Here is a 14,406-nt window from a genome sequence, read left to right on the forward strand (position 1 = left end):
AACATGTTTTCATAGAAACTTTTTTTTTTTTTTGAGACGGAATCTCGCTCTGTTGCCCAGGCTGGAGTGTAGTGGTGCGATCTCAGCTCACCACAACCTCTGCCTCCCTGGTTCAAGCAATTGTCCTGCCTCAGCCTCCTGAGTAGCTAGGATTACAGGCATACACTACCACGTCTGGTTAACTTTTGTATTTTTAGTGGGGTGGGCGAGGGGGTGTCTCACCATGTTAGCTAGGCTGGTCTCGAACTCCTGACCTCATGATCCACCCACCTCGTTCTTCCAAGTGCTGGGATTACAGGCATGAGCCACCGCACCCAAGCAGAAACTTTTTTAAAGTGTTGTTTTCCTGCCATTTTGTTGCTCCACTGAACGGCTAGGAGAATACCCACCAAGTACTGGTTAAGAAGAGAGAATACCAAAGTCCCCCACACCTTTGCTTCCCTCCTTCCCACGCTCCCCAACTAAGAGAACTGTGTGTTCGTCCTTCCTCAGACAGAAGAGTTCCTGGAAATGCCTTTTGTTTGAAAACACTGACTGCCTCACAGCTCAGAGCGGAGAACAGTGGACAAGTCTGGCTATTAAGGAATAAACCTTGTGAAGCAGGCGGCGGTGGAAGACACTGTCCTCTTCTTGTACAGTGGAGAGTCTGATTTGGGATAATTTGGGATATGGGCAAATATGTTCACCCACCTTATTAAAATGTGTTTAACTTGATATTTATATGAAATGGTTATTAAACATTTGAGAATGGTCTGAATAATGTGTGCCAGCCTGTCTGTTTTCCTGTTAGTCTCTGGTTTGAAGGAGGGGTATTCCCAGATTCAGTGTCATTTTCCCCTGGACAGTCATCCTTCCTCATTTCTTATATCTCATGAAGGAAAATGAACCACCACAGCCACAGGCAGGTGAAATCCATCGACTATGCCCAGTTTCTCTCCAATATCCTTAGCTATTAATGTCATTCGTTTTTTGGAAGCCACTTCAAATCCTTTTTGGAATAAAATAGTTATTATACATCATTCAGCAGTATGCGTGCTGTTGCATTCTGGGAGGAATTACATTTCTTCTAATGTTGGACTCAACATCACTGGAATTCATTCATTAGAAAACACTCCTTTCAATTCCATTTTCTCCCACTTTGAAAAATACAGACTATGTGTCAAACCTGTTTCGCTGAAAGGGGCCAAAAGCAGCAAAATTAATCACCAAGAGCTGTTTTCACTGAATACAAAGTTACATAAAGGCCTCTGAAGACCAGACAGTGCTTAAACTCCATGCGGGTGTGGTTATGGATGTGAACTATGTGGAGCGCATGTGAGCGCTGGCGACATGCCCGAAGCATGCCCACACAGCCGCCTGGGTAGACGAGCTATCTCAGCGGGATTGTCTTTAAGCAAAACCATCTGTCACTGTGTCCGAAGGGCGTGGCATGGGCTCTGCCAAGCAGTGGCTTTGGGGTTGAGCCTGTCTCTGAAATGTAGCGCACTGGCAAACTGAGAAAACAGTCTTGCTTACCGTCAGACTGGGATTTGCTGATGCTGAACTTGGAATGGAGTTTTAGAAGGAGTATAATCAGCATCAAAAGAGATGCCAGTCTGCTGAACTTTAAAATAGGTTATTAACAAAAAGCAAAATCTGCAGAGTAGTCTGCAATTGCATAGCTTTTAAAGTATAGCTGTGGTTTAGCCCAAAGTTGGTCATCAGAACTAGCACTGGTTTCTAGAATATACACAGGAGGACGGGGGTAGGAGTAGCAACAAAGATCTTCAAGCATAAACTTACACACACACACACACACACACACACACACACACACACACACTCCTTGCTCAGAGGTCTATATAAACATTATAAGTAACTTTAATTATTTTAAAAATAAGAAAAAGCAAATGCTCCAGTTATTCTTAGTTCTTCATCAATCGTTGACCCAAATTGGATGTTTTTGGAAAGCAGTTTATATCTCCTTATAAATGTATTTACTTATTTTTTGAATCTTGGCCTTGTGACTTCTGCTCTGGGCTAACTGAGGTCAGGTCATTTTGAGTGTTTGAGTTAGAGAACCCCTGGGAAAAGAACTTCAATTATTTTTCTGTCTGGATGAGTGTCAGGACAATTCATCATAACAACGGGTACGAATGCACGTAATTCTGTAAAAGTCCCTCCTTGAACCAAGACATTGGCATTTGTTCCATTGCCTTGAGCTTTTTTCTGGTTTCAGTTCACCAAACCCTTTTTGCTTGGGCAGAATTTAAGCCCCGTGGCTGAGGTATGTACAGTCACAAGACAATGAGTAGCAGCAATTCCATAATTAGCTGAAATACTTGGGAGGTGCAGACAACTAAGTTAAGTAATTTGGGCTGCACTTGGAAGCAAATATTCTGGCCAATTAGAGAGAAGGAGAGAAGGGCAAAATAGAGGCTTTCATTGAAATGCCCTTACCTGCACTAAGCAAACCTGGGTGAAAATATAAATACACACAAAAGTGAAAAGGGAATCAGGACGTGATTATTTGTTTTATAGAGGAGGGTGACGTGGGACTCTCATGTTCTCTTGGCTGGTAGTAAGATATCTTCAAACATCATCTCGACATAAATTTTCCCCCACTTCCTTAGACTAACCTTCAAGAAGAATTAAAATTGTGTCAGTGATACAAAGAGAAACAAGCCAAGGTTTCCCATCCCCCAGTAATGCTCTTGAGATTCTACCAGAAAGGCCACAGGAGGGAGGAAACAAGAAGTTTGCCCTGGAAAGAGAGGAAATGAAGAGCCTGAAGTCCCCGGGAGGTGTGGAAGGGAACATGGTGGCAGGGGTGGCCTTGGACATGGGTGGGGAGGGACTTGGGAATGGAGAAGGCCGACTGGCAGCCAGCATACACCAACCACCACCTCATGGAAGCCAAACCATGTCTGTGGATCGTGTACTGCAGGCACTGAGAAGCTGCTTGTCCTGTCCTCGTTGGGCCAGGACCTCCAAGAGCACCCACCTGCCCACAGCCTAGAGATGGTATGCCCAGCTCTGCCCAAACACCTGGATGAGCCGCCTCACAACGGCTTCCTGTTACTTGCCTTGAATGGCTCAAACCATACAATTCCCGCCAAAACAGCATTGATCCTTGCTATTCAGAAATGCTGTTGGGGACAAATCCAAGCCCCTTTATGTGGGTGAGGCTAAGTGGTGAAATATATCACCTGCTACAAATTCATGTCCATTCAAATAAATGTATAGACATTTAGTCAAACCATATCTTTCCAGGAGCCTGTCTGCTCCATCAGGTAAGGGACAATGGAATTCAGCCTTAGTTTTCTGAACCAAGAGCTCTTGCTCGCCTAGTCCTAAGTGGCTGAATATGTGATCAGATTGAGGCTGCAAAAAAATGAACAAGATGCTGGACACATAGATACGAGCGGATACCAGATGAGGTAGACATCAACCCAAAACTCCCTCCACAGCTCCTTGAATGAGACTGAAGGACCTCAATCCCTTTTTCACTCACTCCATGGAATAAAATCACAACTGGGTACCAGTCTGGAAAGTCTCTGTGTTATGTGATACTACTCATGCAAATACAGTCAGGACAACACCCCTGCCCTGCAGGGCGTTAACGATTTTACAACCAACATTCACTATAGTTAAATGATCACTAAAGTCCTTTGCGGCCAGAATGTTAAGTGATTCTATTAAAGCTGAGTTGAATATCTATCTATCTTGGGGCATTTGGGTGTCAAATGCAGTATTCTGGACTTAATTTGCCGAGTGGCTGTTGCATGTTTTGGTGAGGGGTGTACAAGCCAGGGCATCTCCGGAATAAGGAGGCTTTAGAAACAGTTGCTGCCACATTCGTCATCACCCTGTGGATACTTCCCTGAGGTTATGTTACAAGTTCATGGCTCTATGAACGTGTATTACATATAAGAGATAGTGTTGATTAATTTTGGTTCTTTTTCTTGACCTTTGACTCAGTGAATAATAGCTAGTTTGGGGCTAATTATAATGTGCTTGATAAAAAAAAAATCATAGCCACTAATGCTTAAATAGTATCTGAGCCTTAATATCATTGTGAGTATGTCAGTAGAAATAAATGGTTTCTCGGCTGGGTGTGGTGGCTCCCGCCTGTAATCCCAGCACTTTGGGAGGCTGAGGCAGGCAGATCACGAGGTCAGGAGATGGAGACCGTCCTGGCTAACATGGTGAAACCCCGTCTCTACTAAAAATACAAAAAATTAGCCGGGTGTGATGGCGGGCGCCTGTAGTCCCACCTACTCGGGAGGCTGAGGCAGGAGAATGGCGTGAACCCAGGAGGCGGAGCTTGCAGTGAGCCGAGATTGCACCACTGCATTCTAGCCTGGGTGACAGAGCGAGACTCTGTCTCAAAAAAATAAAATAAAATAAAATAAATAAAATAAAATAAAATAAAATAAAGAAATAAAAGGTTTCTCAAGGCAGACAATAGGTTCTTGAAACCATGTTTAGATTATCTGTTTATTAAAAGGAGTAGAAATATAAATATTATTCTCCCTCTCCAACTTTTTCTAGGGAAATTTTTCAAATATTCAGAAAAGTTGACAGAATAGTATAATAAAGTCCTAAATCCTTTTTCTTAGATACAATAATTATTCATGTTTTGCTATATATGCTTCCTAGATTTACCTACTTATTTACTTATTTATTGCGACGCCAGTTGAAAGACAGTTTTTAACATCACAACACTTCATTACTGAGAACTTCAGCATACAAAGCCTGAAAACAAGAACACTTCCATTACAAAATACCATTATTGCACTTAAGGAACTAAACAAAACTTCTGAAATATCATTTGTATCCTGTTTATATTTAAGTTTTCCCAGCGGTCTAAGAATTATTCTCTCTGCTTATTACATAGCTTCATTTTTATGTGCTAGGAGTGACTTCACTGATACTTTGCTTCACTCTGTTATCAGAAAGCAGGACCTGAGAGGCTATTCTAATACTGAAAGCATCATGTTGGTAAATGCACTTCTAAAATCAGTTAGTTGGAGGCACCTTAATTTGAGAACAAAGTTTACCTGGCAGGATCACTAGAAATCTATGTTGGTGAACTGTCTATATGTATAGGCATTTAGCCGACAATTAGCAAATGTTACTTGGAAATCTTCCCAGCCCAGATCACCGTGGAACAACTTTACGGCAGGTGATGTTGGAGTCTTGATGTTCTGCTGTTTATGCATTAGAACAGCTCCCAGTCTACTGGAAATTTCAGTTGCAGATTCTCCTTATCCCATCACCAAATAGACGTAAGATGTTCCTCAAATGTTGTGAGGATTATCAGACTCAGACAAGAATTTTTACGTGAAAGGATGTCCATCCTACAATCCAAGTGCTCAGTTGCTACTTTTAAAAGCACGTGGAGGCCAGATGCAGTGGCTCACACCTGTAATCCCAGCACTTTGGGAGGCTGAGGCAGGCAGATCTCCTGAGGTCAGGAGTTCGAGACCAGCCTGAACAATACAAAAATTAGCTGGGCATGGTGGTGGGCACCTATAGTCCCAGCTACTTGGGAGACTGAGACAGGAGAATTCCTTGAACCCGGGAGGCGGAGGTTGCAGTGAGCCAAGATCACACCACTGCACTCCAGCCTGGGCAACAGAGCCAGACTCCGTTTCAAAAAAAAAGAAAAAAAAAAACACCACATGGATACGCCCTCAACCGACAAGATACCTGCACTTCCCCTGGCCAGAGAACACAAACTTCACCATTTGCTGCTCTCAGGACACAGCAGTCTACACAACAGAAAAAGGCCCTCCTCTCACAGGATTTACATGCTAGTGAGGAGACAGGTCATAACACACGGATCATGGCGTGCACTCTGAAGAAACACAAAACACATTGGGAAAGAGAATGATGGGCAGGGGGTGGCAGTGAGCTCCTTCAGGTGGGTGGCCAAGAAGGGCCTCTCTGAGGAGGTGGCGAATTCCAGCAGAGATCAGGGAGGGAGTCATTTGGGAGGACGCAGGGCAAAGTTTTAGGCTGGCTCTGTCACCCGTGCTGGAGTGCAGTGGCATGATCTTGGCTCACTGCAACCTCTGCCCCCTCCAGGTTCAAGCGATTCTCCTGTCTCAGCCTCCTGAGTAGCTGGGACTATAGGCGCCTGGCACCATGCCCAGCTAATGCTTGTATTTGTAGTAGAGACGGGGTTTCACCATATTGGTCAGGCTGGTCTTGAACTGGCATATCTAGGAGGAGTGGACTAGAGAATGTAGGAGTGTGAGGGATGAGATGGAAGACTCGGGGGACAGCGTGAGGCGGAGGCCACGTAGAAGCTTTGCAGGTCAAGCAAAGGTTTTGGAGTTCAACTCTGAGTCAGGAAGTGTCGGAGGGAAGCCATTCGCCACCCACATTTAGTGACTGAATGCACTTCAATGTCGTGCTTATCCGTGGACCAATTTTCCTCTGCTCCTTTTTGTCTTCTACATTTTCCCAGGCTTTACATTCTAATTTATGAATATTTTATTGTATCTATACCTTGGCAAGTCATCTTAAATATTTTGTGGAATTAAATAAGACACACCTGTATCTACATATTTATAGCTATGTCTCTATCTATCCATGTGGTAAAAATTTTTAAAGTTATATTACTTGTTTGGGGTTTATATTACTGGTGAATATGAAGACTGATGTCTGCTCAAAACATGTCAGAACAAAGTTCAGGCACAGAAATTTTATTTCTATTCATAATATAAGACAATGCTGAATTAAAGTGTAATAATGATCTCTTATTTAATCTAACCATACAAAGGAATCCCATGTTTGTTGTAATGTAAGACATAGCTCCAGTATAAATATTATGGGCAAGCATTATGTCACTATGTCTCAAGTCAATGTTGATCTCAAAATATTTCAGATTTGAACTCCAAACTTTCCTTATTTTTCCTACATAGTTTCCACAAACAAGCTCGCTAACTCTGCCAATGATAGCCTAGAAAGTAGGCTGAGTGAATGTCTCAATGTGCTAACAAATGTAAAAAAAAATATTTAACTTCAACTCCTAAAATAATGTTAAATCACTTTATGTATTTATGCATTCATACCATTAGGGAAAATACAGTGGATTGTGGAGGAGGTACAAACGCTGTGGCTGTCCATAGGATGTCTGCTGAATAACCTCACAGCTTATATGTTTATTTGAAGAATGTTTACTGGAATGCCAGTATGTGAAAGGCATACAACTCCAGCGACCCGCCCTCCACCCCCCGATCCAGAGGATTATTTGGTGCTGTGACTAACGCTGACCAGCTTGGGTTTTCACATTGATTCTTAGGAGTCTGGGTGTTCAAAAATGGCAACTTAAATTTAGCAAATAGCTCAGTGGCAGCTTAGGCCTTGAGTCACAAATTCCATCCTTAGAAAGCCGGCAGCATGAAACCTAATTCATATTGGCAAGAACTTGCAGAAATGAGATAGTCAAGAATGAGGCTGGGATTGCTTTGGAGTAGCTAGGTTGAGAAGGAATACGCAGATAAAAACATTCATAGAGAATTCACATTGCTGACAGTCTCGGTGGGTCATCTGCAGTCCCCCTTTCTTTGTAGTTGAGGAAACAGAGACAAAGTGAGTACAAGTGACGGGCCGTGGCCACACAGATAGTTCATCTGCAGTGACGAAAGAGAAGTGACCATGGAGATAATTCAGAGAATTTGCTTAGATGAATTTCCAAATTACCGCACTAGTGCTTGTTCATTGCCTTGAATTTGGAAAACACAAAAAGTGCACAAAGAAAAAGAAAAGTCAGTAATCCCATTCTTGAGAGATAATCACCGTGAACATTTTAGTGTGACCCCTTTTAAGATGGTTTCGGCCTAGGATACGAGCCTCCAGTAAAATCTGGATTTGATGATGGGTTGTGAAATTTTCCCCAATGTCCCATTACTGTCCCTTCACAAGATCAAGGGACGGCATTGTTCCCGTGGGAAGACCAGCTCATCTTTCACTCACTTATCCATTTGATAAGTATTTAGTGAGCATTTGTCATGTGTCAGGCACTGTGCTAGGCACTGGCAATACAAGTAGGAATGAGACAGTTCTCTAGTCCCTACCCTCGTGGAGATTATATCCCAGCCAGGAAAACATAACAAACTCTCATTATAATTATGAACCAATGCAGGGCACCAGGAGATGGTATCACAGTATCTCCTGACACATCCCAGACCAAGCGAGGCCTACGCTAGGATCAGCCTTGCTGCTCAGAGTGGCCGGCAGATGGTCATGAGCTCTGACAGCCCTTCAGAAAGGCAGAATCTCAGGCCCTACCCAGGCCTCCTGAATCATAATTTACTCTGTAACAAGTTTCCCGGAAATTGACAGGCACTGGAGGGTTTGAAAAGCACCTGCAGAAAGGAAGAATGGGAATGAGCAGCCCAGGGCAGGAGTGGCAGGCATTCCGCACCAAGGGCCTGTGAGCAGGTCTCCAGGGAAGGCACAGGGCCGCTGGAAACCGTGAACACCAGTGTGCTGGCACCCGGGCCAGACCAGCAAGTGGATGTGCAGGGGCCTGGCCAAGCAGGGCTTTGGTATGGGACTAGCCCTCCACCCGGGGCCTCTGCAGACCCTCTTGGAGCCTTGTTTCTTGACTCTGCTAAGAAACAAGGATCTTCTCCCTGTCCCCCTGGGCTGTTGTGGGGATCAAATCTGTTCCTGTATCTGAAAACATCCAGAACTCTGAGGTCCCATAGGTCCCATCCCTTTTGTTTTGAAGAGAAACGGAGAAGAGCTGCAGGGTTTTTTGTTTTTTGTTTTTTTTTGAGACTGAGTCTTGCTCTGTCGCCAGACTGGAGTGCAGTGGTGCCATCTCCGCTCACCGCAACCTCTGCCTCCCAGGTTCAAGCGATTCACCTGCCTCAGCCTCTCAAGTAGCTGGGACTACAGGCGCGCATCACCACACCCAGCTAATTTTTGTATTTTTAGTAGAGATGGGGGTCTCACCATGTTGGCCAGGATGGTCTTGATCTCTTGACCTCGTGATCTGCCTGCCTCGGCCTCCCAAAGTGCTGGGATTACAGGCTTGAGCCACCGTGCCAGGCCAAGAGCTGCAGTTTTGCCGGATGCTCTCTGAACTATCTTACCGTGTCTAGAACAACTGGTGAGGCAGAACTCAACATGCAAATCATGGTGCTCCTGTGAACAGCTTGTCGATCACATGAGGCTCCATACTCTTTGCAAGCACAGATAGTGATTGAAAAAAAAAAAAACCCTCTTTAGCTCTCCCTTTAGGGGCTGGGGGAGGTAAAGTAGGTGGGGTGGGAGTGGGGGTTACAAATAGTGGAACCTGTGGAGTTGGGGAGCCCTGGGGCGAGCATCTCCTCTCCCACCCCACGCTCACTGCTCACCTCCCGGCTCTAGAAGTTCATCTTATTTTTCAGACTATAGCAGCACCGAGTTCCCTATTGTGCTGTCAAGATGCCAGGTGAGTAGGTCACAGAGGGAGACCTGGAGGGATGCCACCGGGCTTTTGCATTGTCTTGTGGTTCACTTTGAGGGCCAGGGAGAATACAGCGAACTTAAAAAAAATCTAAATCCAAACAAAACCACCTCCGAAGAAAAATAAACAGGACACCCCAACACCCCCTCGGAAGAAAAGGCCTTGGGTTTCATGAAGTCTTTTGTTCTCATTATTTACTCTTATTGATCAGATTGAAGTATCTGGTTTCCAAAGCTCTTACCTACAACAGGGCTCCTTCTTGGCTACACCTTTGTAATTCTAAACCAGGCTTGGAAGATGGGCAGGTGACTCAGAGAGCTCCTCTCTGTTCTCCATTTGCACATTCTATTATGTAGCCTCCCGCAATGAACTAGTGCATCAGCTGGATTTACAACCCGAAACCGCTCGTCTCCTCTGTATCTGTTACCGACACTGATACAACACAAGTCCTCAACGGTGTTTACTGCACACTTTCTGCCATGAACCATTTTATTTGTCCTCACAACAGTCGTGGGCTTTTTAATTTATGTTTTAAATTCCCATTTCATAGAAAGGCAAATGGAGGCAAAGAAATGTCAAGTGAGCAGTTCGAGACTGTATGATTGGAGTTAATCAGTGGCTGGGCAGGACCAATAGTTAGAAGTAGTCAGAAGTTCCAACACTCACTTCAGAGCTTCTTTTGTCATCATCGTTATTAGAAAATTATTTTTTGGCCAGGCGCGGTGGCTCAAACCTGTAATCCCAGCACTTTGGGAGGCCGAGACGGGCGGATCACAAGGTCAGGAGATTGAGACCATCCTGGCTAACATGGTGAAACCCCGTCTCTACTAAAAAATACAAAAAACTAGCTGGGCGAGGTGGCAGGTGCCTGTAGTCCCAGCTACTCGGGAGGCTGAGGCAGGAGAAGGGCATAAACCTGGGAGGCGGAGCTTGCAGGGGGCTGAGATCCTGCCACTGCACTCCAGCCTGGGTGACAGAGCTAGACTCCGTCTCAAAAAAAAAAAAAAAAAAGAAAAAAAGAAAATTATTTTTGTCTATTTAATATCTTTAATATCACTTATAAAGCTTTCCACAAAGGGGCATTGCAGTTCTTCAATTTATTGCAAACATATCTTTAAAAAAAGTCAGTTCTAATATTGAAGCTATAATACAAATTTTAAAATGATTGTCATTATACCGTAAACCACAATGAAGAACATCTTATTTATTTATTTATTTATTTATTTATTTATTTATTTATTTATTTATTTATTGTTTGAGACAGGGTCTCACTCTGCCACCCAGGCTGCAGTGCAGTGGTGCAACCTTGGCTCATTGCAACCTCTGACTCCTGGGTTCAAGTGATTCTTGTGCCTGAGCCTCCAGAGTAGCTGGGATTACAGGCACCCTCCACCATACTCAGCTCATTGTTTTGTATTTTCAGTAGAGACAGGGTTTCACCATGTTAGACAGGCTGGTCTCAAACTCCTGACCTCAGGTGATTCTCCCTCCTTGGCCTACCGAAGTGTTGGGATTACAGGCATGAGCCACCGCGCCAAGCCAGAACATCTTATTTAAACAAAAAGGGATTAATATTTCACCAGGCAATAAATGTAGCAGTTTCTTTTCTCTCCATATCTACAACCAATGGTGTTATTTTACAGGCTAATTCTAAAGAGAAGCAATTTTTTAAAAATGATAAAAGCCACATTTTGCTCAGAACTATACTGTTCACATACCATATAAGTTGTTTTATAGCAAATACCAATTTGCCAGGCTCCAGATGGCAAAATGCTACGTTGTGAGTTCACTATTGTCCAGCTAGTTGTTTGTCTGAGATTCGGCAGCATGTACTGTTGAGAGAGGACACCGTGTTGCCGCCACTTCTCATAGCTGAGTCTACTATGGTAGACCATCCATGTCCTTAAAATGCAAGTCTTAGCAAAAAGCCTCCCACAAATCCACTGGATGTCACAAAGTTCTGTTTGATAAATTCAGTTGCTTCTTCAATTGTATTGTTGATTTCAGGTGCTGCTTTACTTGCTTATTTCTTAGTCCGTCTTTTTTTTCTTTTTTAAGATAGAGTCTTGCTTTGTCACTAGGCTGGAGTGCAGTGGCGCGACCTCGGCTCATTGCAACTTCTGCCTCCCGGGTTCAAGTGACTCTCCTGCCTCAGCCTCCCAAGTAGCTGGGATTACAGGCACCCACCACCACGCCCGGCTAATTTTTGTATTTTTAGTAGAGACAGAGTTTCACCATGCTGGCCAGGATGGTCTCGATCTCCTGACCTCGTGATCCACACGCCTCGGCCTCCCAAAGTGCTGGGATTACAGGCATGAGCCACCACGCCCAGCCTTTAATATGTCTTTTTGCTTTGTGTATGTCTCTTTCAATTCTTTTCCAGTCAATCTGGAAGTCACCGCAGTTGCTGCAAGCTTCCCAACTTTCGGGAGCAAAAATCCTGCATACCAGCCTGTCACACCACACATTCTGATCTGGGGAGCTACTGAGTATTTTTCTATAACACCAGAGGTCTCCAACTGGGGCCAAACACTCGATTCCACCGCTGATGTCTTCTTGCATACTCAGTTAAATCCAACACTTCATAAGAGTTGTCATCACTTTCGTATTTTGGGGGGCTGGGGTTAGAGGTCACCATGATACCACAGGTAGCCTCTTTTGGGGTGGTCCCTGCCTGCTCTCCTCTTCCTGGCACTTTCAGAAAATAAGTAACAAAAAAATACTGAGAAGAAAATAATAATCTTATCAAGCAAATGGGCTTGTCACTGGTGGAGGATGTCCAGGTTCTTGGCATCTTGAACAAAGAAGTGGACAAAACGCACAAAGCAAGGAAGGAATGAAGGGATTTATCGAAAATGAAAGTACATTCCACAGTGCGGGAGCGGCCAGAGCATAGGGCCTCAGAGGCCCCGTTACAGAAGTTTTGGAAGTTTAAATACCCCCTAGATGATTCCATTGGTTACTTCGCTTACGCTCTATGTAAATGGAGAGGATGAAGTAAAGTTACAAAGTCATTTACAGCATAGTCCTATGGAGGGGATATTTCCTGTTATAGCTGAAGTGTGAATTGGCCTTATGTTCCCTGCCTCATGACCCTATTTTCCTGCCTCAGGCTCACTGCTCAATCAATGTACACAGAAGCCAATACTATGGTAGTGGCTTTTGAGAAAAGAAAGGCTTTATTGCAAGACCAGCCAGCAAGGAGACAGGAGGCAGGTTCAAATCTTCCTCCCTGATTTGGGGTCTGGGACAAGTTTTAAGGAAGCAGAGGGCAAAGGAAAGGACTTAGAAATGTTGGCTTGGCAGGATCTGTTTGAAGGCCTTCAAATTTGGCCATTTATGGCAAGGTATGTTGAGTTGGATTTTAGTCCCTATCTTCTGGGCCAAGAGACCCTTCCCTTCTGAGAGTTCAAATGTTCCGGTTCCAGTCATGTCCCAGTCTTCTTCGTTCCAAGGAGAGAGAGGAACAGTTGGTTCTGGATGTTTGTTAGAGATCAAACCTTTTTCTAGGGTGCATGCCTGGGCTTTGTGACTTAAGAGTTTTTGGCTCTGTTATACCTGCAAGGTAACTCAACATTTTGTTATAAACAGAGTAAGCCTCGTTTGGGCTGGTCCTGCGGCTACAATGGCACTTATTCCCACCACCTAGAGTCAAGCGCTGCTGACACACCGACTGTTTACTTCCAGTTCCCACGGCCCCTATTCCCCTATACAACATTACACAGGAAACATATGCGTTCATTTAATTAACAAATGTATATAAGAACATCATAAACAAAGCAAAAGTCTCTCTGGACACTGTCCATCTTGACCTGTTCACCCTCCCAGACCAGGTGAAGAACTTTGAGGCTATGCTATCTGCAAGTCACCGGCACAGTCGGAATAAAAGCTGGTCGTGGTGGTGAGGGTCATCCGGGTCGGGACCGAGTCGCGGCAGGCGGGACCGAATGGTAGGGACCTGGGTGGACATCTGGGTCGGGACTGAGTCCAGGCAGGCCACCTGCCTTGGGCCTCCAACATTTCCGCACAGGGCTGGGCTTTAGAGGCTTTCCAGAGCGCTGCCGGGGCGGGGGTGGGGTGAGGTGAGGGGCTCGCCCTGGCTCTCCCACCCCTGCCCACACGCTGTGAGGTCACTCGATTCATTTCTGGAACTAACTGGTAATTCTCAAACAAGTGCTATTAATTCTCTTCCAACAGGAACGGCCTCAGTAACTCGCCGCTGAGTCAGTTTTCGGCGGTTTCCCCAAGTCCACTCCTGGGGCCCCTCAAGCGCACCCACGGCGTCCGGCTTCCCAGGGCGCTCTTTCCCGGAGACCTTCTCATCACTGTTTTCTCCCCTCTTCCGACTTCTCCGAGGGCTGCCCCGCGGTCTGTCCGGCCGCGTCCCGGGCCTTGGGGCGGCTGAGGCATGACCGGAATGCGCGGGAGGACGCGGGGCGGGGACGGGAGGGCAAGGACGCGGGGCACGGAGGGGACGCGGGGCACGGAGGGGGCGCGGGGCACGGAGGGGACGCGGGGCGGGGACGCGAGGGCAAGGACGCGGGGCAAGGAGGGGACGCGGGGCACGGAGGGGACCCGGGGCACGGAGGGGACGCGGGGCACGGAGGGGACCCGGGGCGGGCCGGCCTGGCCTGGGCCCTGGTCGGGGCGGCGCTCGGCCCGGCCCGCGCCCCCAGCCCCGACACTCGCAGCCCCGCCTCCGGACCCCGGTAGTTGCCATCCCCTCGCGGGCCGGGTGGGGCGCGCAGCTCCCAGCCCTGGGAGGTCCCGAGGATCGCGAAACGGAAAGAGAAAAAAGTCTGCGCCGAGCGCCTGGCAGGCAGGGCCCGCCCCGCCTCCCTTCCCGGCTGGTCCAGTCACCGACCTGCGGCTCCGGGGCCGCGAGGGAGGGGGCGCGGGGGGCGCGAGGCGGGGGCGGGCGCTCGGGGCTCGGCCGCGCTCTCGGCTCCGGGGGT

The 14,406-nt window shown here is 46.3% G+C and overlaps 1 pseudogene; it reads right to left on the reverse strand.

Moving 5' to 3' along the window:
* Positions 1–11,109: 11,109 nt before the first annotated feature.
* LOC111548573 lies at positions 11,110–12,354 on the reverse strand (annotated as a pseudogene).
* Between the last annotated feature and the right edge of the window lie 2,052 nt (positions 12,355–14,406).

The sequence above is a fragment of the Piliocolobus tephrosceles genome, chromosome 5, assembly GCF_002776525.5.
Source record: "Piliocolobus tephrosceles isolate RC106 chromosome 5, ASM277652v3, whole genome shotgun sequence".
Lineage (NCBI taxonomy): Eukaryota > Metazoa > Chordata > Mammalia > Primates > Cercopithecidae > Piliocolobus > Piliocolobus tephrosceles.